Source organism: Oryctolagus cuniculus, chromosome 13 (assembly GCF_964237555.1).
Source record: "Oryctolagus cuniculus chromosome 13, mOryCun1.1, whole genome shotgun sequence".
Classification (NCBI taxonomy): Eukaryota; Metazoa; Chordata; class Mammalia; order Lagomorpha; family Leporidae; genus Oryctolagus; species Oryctolagus cuniculus.
In genome coordinates this window covers 76,105,603-76,117,883 of record NC_091444.1, presented here as the reverse complement: position 1 = coordinate 76,117,883, position 12,281 = coordinate 76,105,603, and the positions used below count along the sequence as shown (strand labels likewise).

At 45.2% G+C, this 12,281-nt stretch overlaps 1 protein-coding gene across 14 annotated transcripts in view; it reads right to left on the bottom strand.

Annotated features, from left to right (window-relative positions):
- SFMBT2 (Scm like with four mbt domains 2) overlaps nucleotides 1-12,281 on the bottom strand; it is a 261,092-nt gene that overhangs the window by 59,245 nt on the left and 189,566 nt on the right. The window lies entirely within an intron of this gene.

The window sequence follows — 12,281 nt, the reverse complement described above, 5'->3', positions numbered from 1 at the left end:
GACAGAGCGTGGGGTGCGAGCCACAGGAACAGTTGTAGTAAGCCGCCATGACAAACTTCAGCCAACACCAAAGATCAACCTTCAACTAAAGAAAGGCAAACATCACAGCTAAATGCATCCAGTAAAAGGCGATGGCAATTACAAGCCGCGCAGACAAGAGACAAGACAATTCCTTACTCACTCATCAGCTTGACTGGAGTCACTTCCATTGAACTCACTTTATGGTGTGCAGACTTTGGTTATGTCACACAAAAGCTCTTTATGTGGGAAAATCTTTTCAGTGGAACCTGCCTATCACACCCTGTTTTGTAATCACAATAACTAATACTTCTGATAAACCAGCATTGCAGCTGAGAAATTCAGAAACAAGAAATCTGGATAATAGTGGTTGCAAAAGTTTCAAGGAGCTTTGCCTCCTTAGAGAATAAATGTGGAACTCAGCAAACTGGCTCCAACAAAGTGCTACATGAAATCATTAATTCTTAAGACAAAATACTTTGAGAGAAGACATTCTTGGACCAATAATCAAAATATAAGATCTCTAATAATAGACGGTGACTCCAGCCAATAGCTGTTGCTTTGCTTTGTTTTCTTCACAGTGAACCAAGATAAAAATAACACAGCAAACCCTATCACACATTCAGATCATCACATAACATCTGATGCATTTTGAATCCTATCTCCTTTCCTAACCTGCGTGCTAAGTGCCATCAGCTAAACAGAAAATGGTCCCACCTCCAATGTTAGCTTCATGGGCTCCCTATGTCCCACTGCTTAACACAAAGCAGATATGATGAGAAAGTTAGTTGGTGAGTGTCAGCTCCTAATTGAGTGTTAAACCAATATATTGGTGTACAGACACTGCTCTGCACACTGACAGATGTTTATACACGCATGTTATCATCACCATGTGTCACTCTGAACTTCTGATTTCTCCTGCAAGAAATCCACGCTCAACATTGCCAATCCTAACTTCCCATACTTTGAGTGGCATATTAATGAAAGGAATGCAAGGCGGTTTACAGGGTTTATTTTCGCACAAAGTCAAATGAAGAGAAATTGTTTCTGTCTAGTATAATATGACTCCATCAATCTTTAACCTAACTGCCAAAGAAATTACTAAATAAGCAACAAAGAATATTCCAAAAACAGACGAAAGGCAAACAATCCCTCCCAGTGGGTCTCCCTTTCCTAAAGGGCAGTTGGCACACCAGGGCTTCCAGCAAAGAGGTCTCCAGGCTATTTCCTTTCACACCAGGTCATTTTCTCCTCTTCAAAATCAAAAAACAGCATCTCCTGCCTTCTCAATGATTCTGCTACCAGATTAAACTGATTTCCTAAAGACCTTTGCGTTTCCAGATTTATGCTTAGAATCAAATAAAATGTTCAAGGTCATTAGAAGCAGTACTTCAAAAGGAAGCATAAAATGAACCTTACAGCTTATTCCTTCCTAAATTATGACTTTCATCTTCCAATCTTCTTTGAGTTTAAACATTGTGTACATGACTGCTTTAATATATACACTTCTGTACAATGTATACATTAATATATTGCCACAGCTGTCTTTATCATACTTTACAATTCTTTGATCAAGCTTCCTGTTCAATTACACAAATATTTATGAGCAAAGATGTGTCAGCCACCTTTTCATCAGAGTTATAGTGCTGCCTTCCTCCCACCAGAAATCCATTCCATTAAGATATCTATTAAATAAAACCAGTGGAAAAGTGGGTTATTTATCTCCCAAGGAAGTTTTCTTGACCTCAAAGCATTTCAAACCCCATTTTGAATGATGGGTACCAGTTCTCTACCTTATCAATACGAATGCATCTGATCAGATGCACAGAATCTTTTAAGATAAAGGTTTTATCTCCTTAATAATTAAACAATTTCCAAAAGTACACAGGCAAAATTGGATGTGCCACTAAAATTCATTGCATTGTTCTTTATAAACAAATTCCTTTTTTTTAAAGATTTATTTATTTATTTGAAAGTCAGAGTTACACACAGAGAGAAGGAGAGGCAGAGAGATAGAGGTCTTCCATCCACTCCCTAATTGGCCACATGGCCGGAGCTGCGCCAATCAGAAGCCAGGAGTTTCCCTCAGGTCTCCCACACGGGTATAGAGGCCCAAGGACTTGGGCCATCTTCTACTGCTTTCCCAGACCATAGCAGGGAGCTGGATCCAAAGTGGAGCAGCCGGGACTCAACTAGCGCCCACATGGGATGCCGGTGCTGCAGGTGGCAGCTTTACCCACTATGCTACAATAACGGCCCCGATAAATTCCTTTTGAACATCATAAAACCATGCTCAATCTCTGACTCTGTGTAGGCTGCCTTCAGCCAGTATGTATTCTCCTTGTTTCTTCTCGTCTGGAAACCACCTCAAAAACCATCAAGAAACCTAAATCTCCATTTATGGGAAAGTACTTAAGGAAATTAGGGAACCTTCAAATGAAGGAATATTGTGCATTTATGAAAAAGTGAGATTTTCTTATACAGTTACATGTGAAGATCTCCAAACTATATTGGGAAGCTAATAAAAAGAAAAGACAGGCAGAAATTGTGCAAATACAGAACACTACCTACCACCTGTTTAAGAGGGGGAAATAACATATATTCACATGTGCATAAAATATCTGGAAGGGGATGAAAAATACTAACAAAGAGGGTATCCATTAGGAAAAAGAATCAGGTAGATGGGGCTGGTACTGTGGTGTAGCGGGCTAAGCCTCTGCCTATGGCACTGGAATCCCATATGAGTGCCAGTTCAATTCCCAGCTGCTCCTCTTCCGATCCAGCTCCCTGCTATGGCCTGGGAAAGTAGTGGAAAATGGCCCAAATGTTTGGGCCCCTGCACCTGTGTGGGAGATCCGGAGGAGGCTCCTGGCTTCCAATCAGCTCAGCTCCAGCCATTGCTGCCACCTGGGGAGCGAACCAGTAGATGGAAGACCTCTCTCTGTGCCTTTCCCTCTTTCTCTCTGTAACTCTACCTCTCAAATAAATAAATAAAATTAAAACAAAAAAAAATTAGGTGGCTATGGCTGGGGGTGCTGCAGAAGTGGAATGGAGAATCTAGTTAAAGATACTTTTCTGAATTTTTGTCTATTTTTGCAACCACCACCTTCACAAGCCCCACAACAATAACAAGACAAGCAAAGATATCCAGAGAAGAAAGAAGAATCTCCTATATAATGAGGTATTGCCAAGGGCTCAGATTAATGAAGGGCAAGTTCCCGTAAGACAAATTAAAACTCAACCACAGTGGGCTGGCGCCGCGGCTCAATAGGCTAATCCTACACCTTGTGGCGCCGGCACACCGGGTTCTAGTCCCGGTCAGGGCACTGGATTCTGTCCCGGTTGCCTCTCTTCCAGGCCAGCTCTCTGCTGTGGCCTGGGAGTGCAGTGGAGGATGGCCCAAGTACTTGGGCCCTGCACCCCATGGGAGACCAGGATAAGCACCTGGCTCCTGGCTTCGGATCAGCGCGGTGCACCGGCCGCAGCGTGCCGGCCAAGGTGGCCATTCGAGGGTGAACCAACGGCAAAGGAAGACCTTTCTGTCTCTCTCTCTCACTGTCCACTCTGCCTGTCAAAAACAAAACAAAACAAACAAACAAAAAAAAAAAACAAACCAAAACAACCACAGTGAATCACTTCATTGCTACCAAAAGACAAGAGACTTTCTAAACTCATACAGTAAATTTACATGCTTAGAAATCCATGAGAATCACACTGAAATATTAACAATATTTCTGCAATTTGCCACCTCCTGAGGCCTGCTTCCTGTCCTGAAAGCAGCAGATCACAAAGTTCTACTGGACTTTCAGGTTGCAGAGACCAGTTCACAGCTGCTGCCCACGGATGGTACAGGGTACCTACCTGCAACACCTGATGACCTGCTCTATCCAGAACATCAGGATGGAAAAAGGAGATTACTTGGCCGGATGCTGAAGTGTCTTGCTTGGACCACAATCCTATCAAACTCCTACAGACATGAGGGATTCATTCATGATGGATTCACTCTCAGTGAATCACAGAAGACAGAGAACAGGAATGGGTGAGGGGCTGGCGATGTGGCACAGAGGGTAAAGCCGCCGCCGCCTGCAGTGCAGGAATCCCACATGGCACTGGTTCAAGTCCCAGCTGCTCCACTTCTGAACCAACTCTCTGCTATGGCCTGGGAAAGCAGTGGAAGATGGCCCAAGTCCTTGGGTCCCTGTACCCACATGGGAGACCCAGAAGAAGCTCCTGGTTCCTGGCTTCAGATCGGAGCAGCTCCGGCCCTTGCAGCCAGCTGAGGAGTGAATCAGCGGATGGAAGACCTCTCTCTCTCTCTCTCTCTCTCTCTCTCTCTCCTTCTCTCTGTGTGTAACTCTGACTTTCAAATAAATAAATAAATCTTTAAAAAAAAATAATTAAAAAGAATGGGTAAGCTGAAGAGTGGAGATTTTACAGGGAAACCAGAGGCCCAGAGGCAGGAGGGATGTGAGGGGACAGAGGCTGGATCAACCGTGAGGAAGGTCAAGGGTGTTCATTTATTTCAGTAACAGAATTGACAAAACCTCTTTGTCTCTGTTAAAAGCTGGGATGGAAAGAAAGGTTAAGTGGCATTTGAGGAAATGAGTTAACTTTGTTTCATGTCCCCACTGGAAATTAAAAGGTGGACCAGGTGCTGACAGGTCCGAGTGTGAGATGAACAGGGAAAACACTAGAAGAGAAGTGAGTCTGATTATCCAGGAGCAAGCAAGAACCAGATGCTGGAGACCCTCTGCAAATGCTTCTGCACAGGCAAGCTCTTAAAGCATCCCTTTGCCAGCTCCAGAGCCAGATTCCTAAGGAAAAACAGGATGAGCACCATTGTGACTGGTAAGACCAAGGGATGAAGGGAAACAGTCTGAAGGGAAACAACAGAGACAGAGTTAAAGTTGTGTGTGTGCAAAGAGCTCCATTCACCTAAGCGCCAACTCACAGCACTGAAACGTTTAATCCTCACAACCCTCAGAGACAGGGCTATTTTCATTCCCATTTCAGAGATGAGTAAGCTGAGTCAAGAAAAGGTCAGCCAGCAGCTAAGTGGAAGATGGAGGCTCTGAGTGTGGGCAATTAGGCTGCAGAACCTTGGTAAGCACTTGAGGAGGATGGTTTTCTTTTTTAAATCCTTCTCCTCCTCTTCCTTATTCTTACTATTATCATCGTTACTATTATTATTGTTGTTATTTTGGAAGGGGAAGAGACCACTCACTCCTTCCGATTAGGGTCCCACATCCCTTCTGCAGAATTCCCACTACTAAGGCAGGTGGGGGAAGCTCAGGATTTCTATCCAGGGGTCTGGCCTCCAGAGTGAGAACATGGTCACTGAGAAGTCACATTCCTCTCAATGGCAGCTTAAAAAAAGAACCAACCTTTGCTTTGGGCCCTCTGCCAAGTCCTCGCAGAGAAGATTCCCCATTCTCTCATCAAGAGCCTCCCAAACTCATTTCCATTTTACTTAACAGAGCCAGAGTCAATTCCACTGCCATCCAGCAAGAACCTCAGAGGCGCCGACTTTCTGAGGAGCACACATGTGGTGGTACTGAAAGCCACGTCCCCTAGACAGCTCCCCCTTTGGGGCCACCTCCTCGATCTGTCCAGGAAATACTGCTCCCACATCTTAATCTGCTGAAGCAGCTTCTCCCACAAAAGCTGCACACAGCCCATGCCTGCTTTTAAAGATCTGCAAGCGACCCACACTGTCCTGAAATACAATTATTTTCACATTTGCATTTTCCCTTGTTTCGTTTTTCGCAAGTGTCTGCAAAATGCTTATTAGCCTCCTGACTTCTTCACGAATAAACGGAAGGCTTAAGGGGCCCTTATTAGAATAGTCTGCAAACTCCAGTGTGCGGAAGATTCAAGGAAGGGGACTTCAAAAATGTAGATTCTCATATTTTGCTCCCAGGGAATCTGATGTACCAGGTCTGTGGTGGGCTCCAGGAATATGTATTTCAATAGGACTCTTGTTGATTATGTTGTGCAGAATGGGGTTTTTTTTTTGGCACTGAGCCAAGTGTATACCCACACATTGATCAAGGAGTTTTTAAATTTTAGATTATAAAGATAAATTGTCACTGTCTCAAATTTTGTTTGGCAAAACAGCAGTTCCAAGGGAACTGCTGTAAAATTGCTATTTTGTTCAGAAATGCACATATTATTTATTCCTCCTAGCCAGCAAATATTTAGCGAGCAAAGTGCACAGAATGTCTTGTATAAACACTGCACTGTGCGTGATGCACAGACAGGAATAGGTCCCACTGGTTGGGGCACATGCTCCTACAGAGTGGCAAATCTGAAAAGTAAAGGTGCTGCCTCGAATAACATCATCTACAAGCTCCATCTACTGAGCTCTTACTATCATGTGCCAACCATGATGGTGAGCACTTTACAGATGCCACTCAGCCAATCTCTTCAACCCTTCTGCAAGGTAGACTCTAGGATACGTTACACTGGATAGAGTGTACAAATAAAAGAGATCTAAAATTCCTAAGATACCCAAGAGCACATACCCAGGATGCAAGGCTGCTGAGTCCCACGTTACAGAATTTCGTCTTTACTCCAAAAGAAATATAGGCTCGCTGAAAATGAGGACGAAAGCAAGGACTGTATTTCAGAGATGACTTTTGGGAGTCTCATGAAGTTGGCACAGAGTGCAGTGGGGAGAGTACTGATTTCATGAGAACAAGGAACAAAAGCTGAAGTGGCGTGTGGCAGTGAGGAGGGACCTGGAGTAACTAGTGGTGATAGGAGGCAGTGGAGTTTCCAATTTGGTTTCCAACTTGGGTAAAATAATGGTGCCATTCAGTTTGAGAGAAGACCCTCGAAGAAAAGGCCAAAGTAGCCAGAGTGTTCATGCACTCAGTTTTGGGGATGCTGGTAGCCAAGTGCACGTGTTCTGCCAGTGGATAACAATGGAAGCCATGGCTGATTTCGCCGTAACTGTGGGTCACCCACTCCACACCACTGAAGTCAGAGAGAGAGAGATGAGATTGTGCTCAGGCACTAGCGAAAAGAACTTTCAAAAATTCTGGCTTTTCTGTGTGAATAAGCACAACCAAGATAGTTCATGGAGAAAAGAGGGGTCTGAGGGAAGAGTAACCTGCTGGGCCCAGGATTCTGGAGAAGATGCAAAGAGACTTTGAAGGTGGGGCCAGGGAAGGTCAAATGCAGCAAAGAAGCAAGAATTGGAAACAACCTGGAGATGAGAATTACAAATGAATGGAGAAAAACGTTCATGCCGTAAGTTAAAACACACACACACACACACACACACACACACACACGAAATAACCAATCAAAGCAAGAGATGGGGAGTATGCACTAACCCACTAAGCCCTCCCACTATGCCTGTCCAGAACACACAGAATGCAGCAGGTGAGAGCAACAGGTGAGCCGCCAGGGGCATGACCCCAACAAGGCTAGCCAGCAGAGGGGTCCTCCTGTAGGTGGCGGGGCCACATTCTAGGCAGAGCACAGAGGGAAGCCAGCCCAGCAGCCTGTGCGTGAATCCTGTAGCACCGTAGTCAAGACACAGACACCCAACCCAGATTAACCAGAAAACGCCAGTGGACCATTCCAAAATGCCAGGCATCTCTCAAGACTGGCAAAGGAGAGATCCTATGTCCTCTTGAATCATCACTGCTCCTCGTTTGTGAACACCTATGCAGACAGGCCACTGGCTTTTTAAAGAGCTCTTCACGGCGCCCGCAGAAATGAGGAACCAGGCAGGGATGGGGTCCTGCATATAATGGGCCTGTCAGTGTGTAATGGATGCCAATTCCTGAACTCTGAAATCTCACTTTCCAAAGCTATACACAGCACAGATTCACAGGCGGAAGTTTATGGAGCGTATTTGGCTGTTATTGATTATGGGACAATTTCATTTTCTCTTGATGTCCTTTCAGTGGGCAGCAGAAAAGTAACTATCATGAGGGACTGCTAATAGCATATGTCGATGCCTTGAGCTAAGTCGACTGAATTTAAATTTCAGTACTTCTACACAGATATGCACCCTTTGGGTCTTCTTCATGTTTTTATTTTTATTCTTTATTATTATGTTTATTTTTTTAAAACAAACCAGAACAGAAAGAAGCTGATAACAAATCCTAAGAGTCATCATTCTGTATATAAATTAAAAATGCAAAGACAGGGGTTGGCACTGTGGCATAGCAGGTAAAGCCACCGCCTGCAGTGCCGGATCCCATATGGGCGTCGGTTCGAGTCCCAGCTGCTCCACTTTCAACCCAGCTCTCTGCTATGGCCTGGGAAAGCAGTAGAAGATGGCCCAAGTGCTTGGGCCCCTGCACCCTCATGGGAGACCTGGAAGAAGCGCCTGGCTCCGGATTGGCATAGCTCCAGCCAGAGGCCATCTGGGGAGTGAACCAGCAGATGGAAGACCTCTCTCTTTCTCTCTCTCTCTCTCTCTCTCTGCCTCTGCCTCTCTGTAACTCTGACTTTCAAATAAATAAATAAATAAATCTTTAAAAATAAAATAAAACTAAATTCAAAGACACTAAATACAGGGCCAGTGTTGTGGTATAGCGGGTTAAGCTGTTGCCTGCAATGTGGGCATCCCAGACAGCACAGGTTCCGGTCCTAGCTGCTCCCCTTCCCATCCAGTTCCCTGCTAATAGGCCTGGGAAGGCAGCGGAAGATGGCTCAAGTTCTTGGGCCCCTGAACTCACATGGGAGTCCCGGATGTTCTGGTTTTGGCCTGGGTCAGCCCTGGCTATTGTGGCCATTTGGGGAATGAATGAACCATTCGATGGAAGATTTCTTTTTTGTCTCTTCCTCTTTGTGTAACTCTGCCTTTCAAATAAATACATCTTTGAAAAATGACATAACCATTAATTGCAAATTCCCCACCTGTTTTAACTTTGTAACAGGATTCCTCATTTCCAAACATGATTTTGTCTGCCACTCACTTCTAATGCTCTCTTCAAAACACTCTTACCACGGCAGCAACTGTTTTAAAAGAGCTGAATAATTTAGTGGTAATGAAGCTTGCTAGTCACTGCAACCTTTGTCCTCTAAAAGCAATTCCTGCCCCAGGTAATAGGCTAAAATACTTAATGCTCGAGAACACAGAACGTGTACATTTCTTCTAGGCAAGGCATTAATATGAATAATAATGAGGGTAAAAATAATAGAGACCATTACTAAATTTTTCCTATGGGTCTAAAATGGTTTTAACTGATTTCCACGAGTCAGTTAACGTCACAATCGTCTTAGGACACGGGCAGTGTTTCCTCCCATCTTATAAATGGTGCCCAGGGGTGCTGCCCTGCTCAGCCAAGCCCTGGCAGCTCCCTTCAGCGACAAGGCCCTGAGCTCACCTGCATAGCTTCATTCACCCCACAGCACAGCCATGGGGCCAGGCACCCGAGAGGCTGCATCGGATTCAGCAGGGAGCAGGTGTGTCCTTGGCCTCACAGGGTGGTTTGCTGTTCGGTTTCAACTCACTGATTCCACTTTTGCACACACAGGATCCTGCCTGCTTCCCAATTCCCATCCCCACTCTATCAGGCCACAGGGATGCGAACCTCGCAGTACAGACCCTGGAGCGCTTCTCAGTTAGCTCCAGCCAGGCATAGCCACCAGGGAGCAGCCCAAGCACACTGTCTAGTACCTCTTTTGCTGACAGTATCAGTTAAACAAAGTATGTGGTCACTGGGCCCATATTTTTTTAAAAATTTTTAAAAGATTTATTTATTTATTTGAAAGGCAGAGTTACACAGAGAGAGGAGAGGCAGAGAGAGAGAGAGAGAGGTCTTCCATCCGATGGTTCACTCCCCAATTGGCCTCAACGGCCGGAGCTGTGCTGATCGGAAGCCAGGAGCCAGGAGCTTCTTCCAGGTCTCCCAAGCGGGTGCAGGGGCCCAAGGGCTTAGGCCATCTTCTACTGCTTTCCCAGGTTATAGCAGAGAGCTGGATTGGAAGTGGAGCAGTCAGGTCTTGAACCAGCACCTATATGGGATGCTGGCGTTTCAGGCCAGGGCGTTAACCCACTGTGCCGAAGTGCCGGTCCTATGGGCCCATATGTTTTGTAGCTTCTGATCAGGACTTCAAATGTCCAAATTGTAGCTGATGACCAATCATCTCCACCTGGAATGCTACCCACATCTTAAAATACCCATATTCCATTCTAAACCTGTATCCCCATTCCCTTCTAAACCTGAGTCCCTGATTCCTTTTAATGAGGCCCCATCTCCTCCTGGGTCACCAAGAATTGAAATCTCATTGGCAAGTTTGACATCTTTTCCCCTGAGCACCCACTCTTCAAGTCTCACCCCAAATGCCACCTCTTCCAGTCTCTGTGATTCTACACCTTGGATACTGTCAGTCTCTCTCTCTCTCTCTCTCTCTCTCTCTCTCTCTCTCTCCCTCCCTCCCTTCCCTATAAATGCCTAGCACATTTTAGAATCCCCTATCACTTACAGTGGCTTGCACACCAGTCTAACATCACCACTTGAAGAACTGTGTCAGCTCATTCCTATCCGCTCCACAGCATCCAACTTGGCTTCTCTGGAAGACGTGTCCCTGCAGGAACACGGGCTGAACACAGGTGCATCTGACAGCAACATCTCAGCCCAGCGTTCAGCTGGCTCTCGCTCATATCCCCACATCCCTTAGCAGGGAGGGAAACAGAACTCTTCATTCTGACATGGACACACAGATAAGATACAGCATTTTCCCTTCCTTTTAGTCAGGGTCCAGAGGCTATTTCCCTAGCAAAGAAAACTGGAGGTTAAACCCCTACCCAGACTACTTAGGGCTTTAGTTAATTCTGGGCAAACAAATATAGATGAAGCTGGATTGGTCAGAAATAAGTACTAGCACTAAGAGTCCTGTTTTGGGGCTGGCACTGTGGCACAGCATGTAAAGCTGCCTCCTGCAATGCTGGCATCCCACATGGGTGCTGGTTTGTGCCCCAGCTGCTCTACTTCTGATCTACCTCCCTGCTGATGGCCTGGGAAAAGCAGCAAAAGACTGCCCGAGTGTCTGTGCCCCTGCCACCCACATAGGACACCCAGATGAAGCTCCTGGTTCCTGGGGAGTGAACCAGAGGATGGAAGACCACTCTTTCTGTAACTCTTTCCAATAATTTTTTAAATCTTAAAAAGGGGGGGAAAAAAGGTGTCACATCTTATTCCATTTTCTAGCACCTTTGTAAGTGAAGAACAATTTAAAATTCTTTGACTATTCTCAAGGTCATTTTCTACTCCGTTGGACTCTTAGAGTAAAGTGGTCCTCTCTTCAGAGAATCAGAAATAGTACACCTTAGTGGGGACCCCATACTGCTCTGATGGGTAAGGGTCTCACTAAGCACACGTGTCTTCCACTGGGACTCGGCACTTCCAGGACCGAAAACGGCCAACAGTCTGTTGAAGTATTTTTTTGCACTTTTAGAACCAGAAAACAGCATCACAATCAAGAAACTGTAAAATTATCATCAAGATCATAATCAAGCATTCAATCAAGAACAGAAGCTTTCTGCAGGAGGAGATGCAACTGAAGGGCAGAGTTGTCAGCTAGAAGTCACAGAAAATACTTGACTTGCCAATTCTCCCACGCGTCCATCAGTACCTCTGTGCTCAATCCCTTCCTTATCTATATACGTGCCTTAGTTGACGGCATCCTTTTTGTTGAACCTGCTGGCCAGCTCTGGGCCTCCTTACTCTCTGGGATACATGTGACACATGTGTTGAAAAATGTGGCAGACACTATAGACTGGCTGCCCAAAAGCCAACCTGCCATCTTCTTTTTCCTTTAGAGGCTGGAAAACATCACTCAGTTTCCTTGGAGTTCATGGTGGCTGTGGAACTCCTTTTTGCCAATGAGACTTAAGCACGTGTCACTGGTGAAACCTGTAAGCCAGCTTTCAGAACGAGACAGATGATGTGGCTTTAGCTTCCTGGAACACGAGGACAATGCCTGGAGGCAGTTGTTGTGTAATTAGGACAAATGCCCCCACTAAAAGGATGATGGAGCAGAAAGGTAGAAGGCGCCTTGCTACTGAGTAAAGTCCTCTAGCCAACAATCAGCTGTTCTCCAATTACCCCTAGATTTTTGCTGCTTGAAACAAATATTTAATCCCTTGCCACGTGATGTCAGATCAGCTAACTAGGCACCATAAAGAAATTTTTTTAAGAAATGAAGGATCTTAGGTTCTACCTTCTACTCACTCAATCATAATCTAATTTTAATAAGATTCCCAGGTAATTCATAGGCCCAGTAAGTTGGCGCAG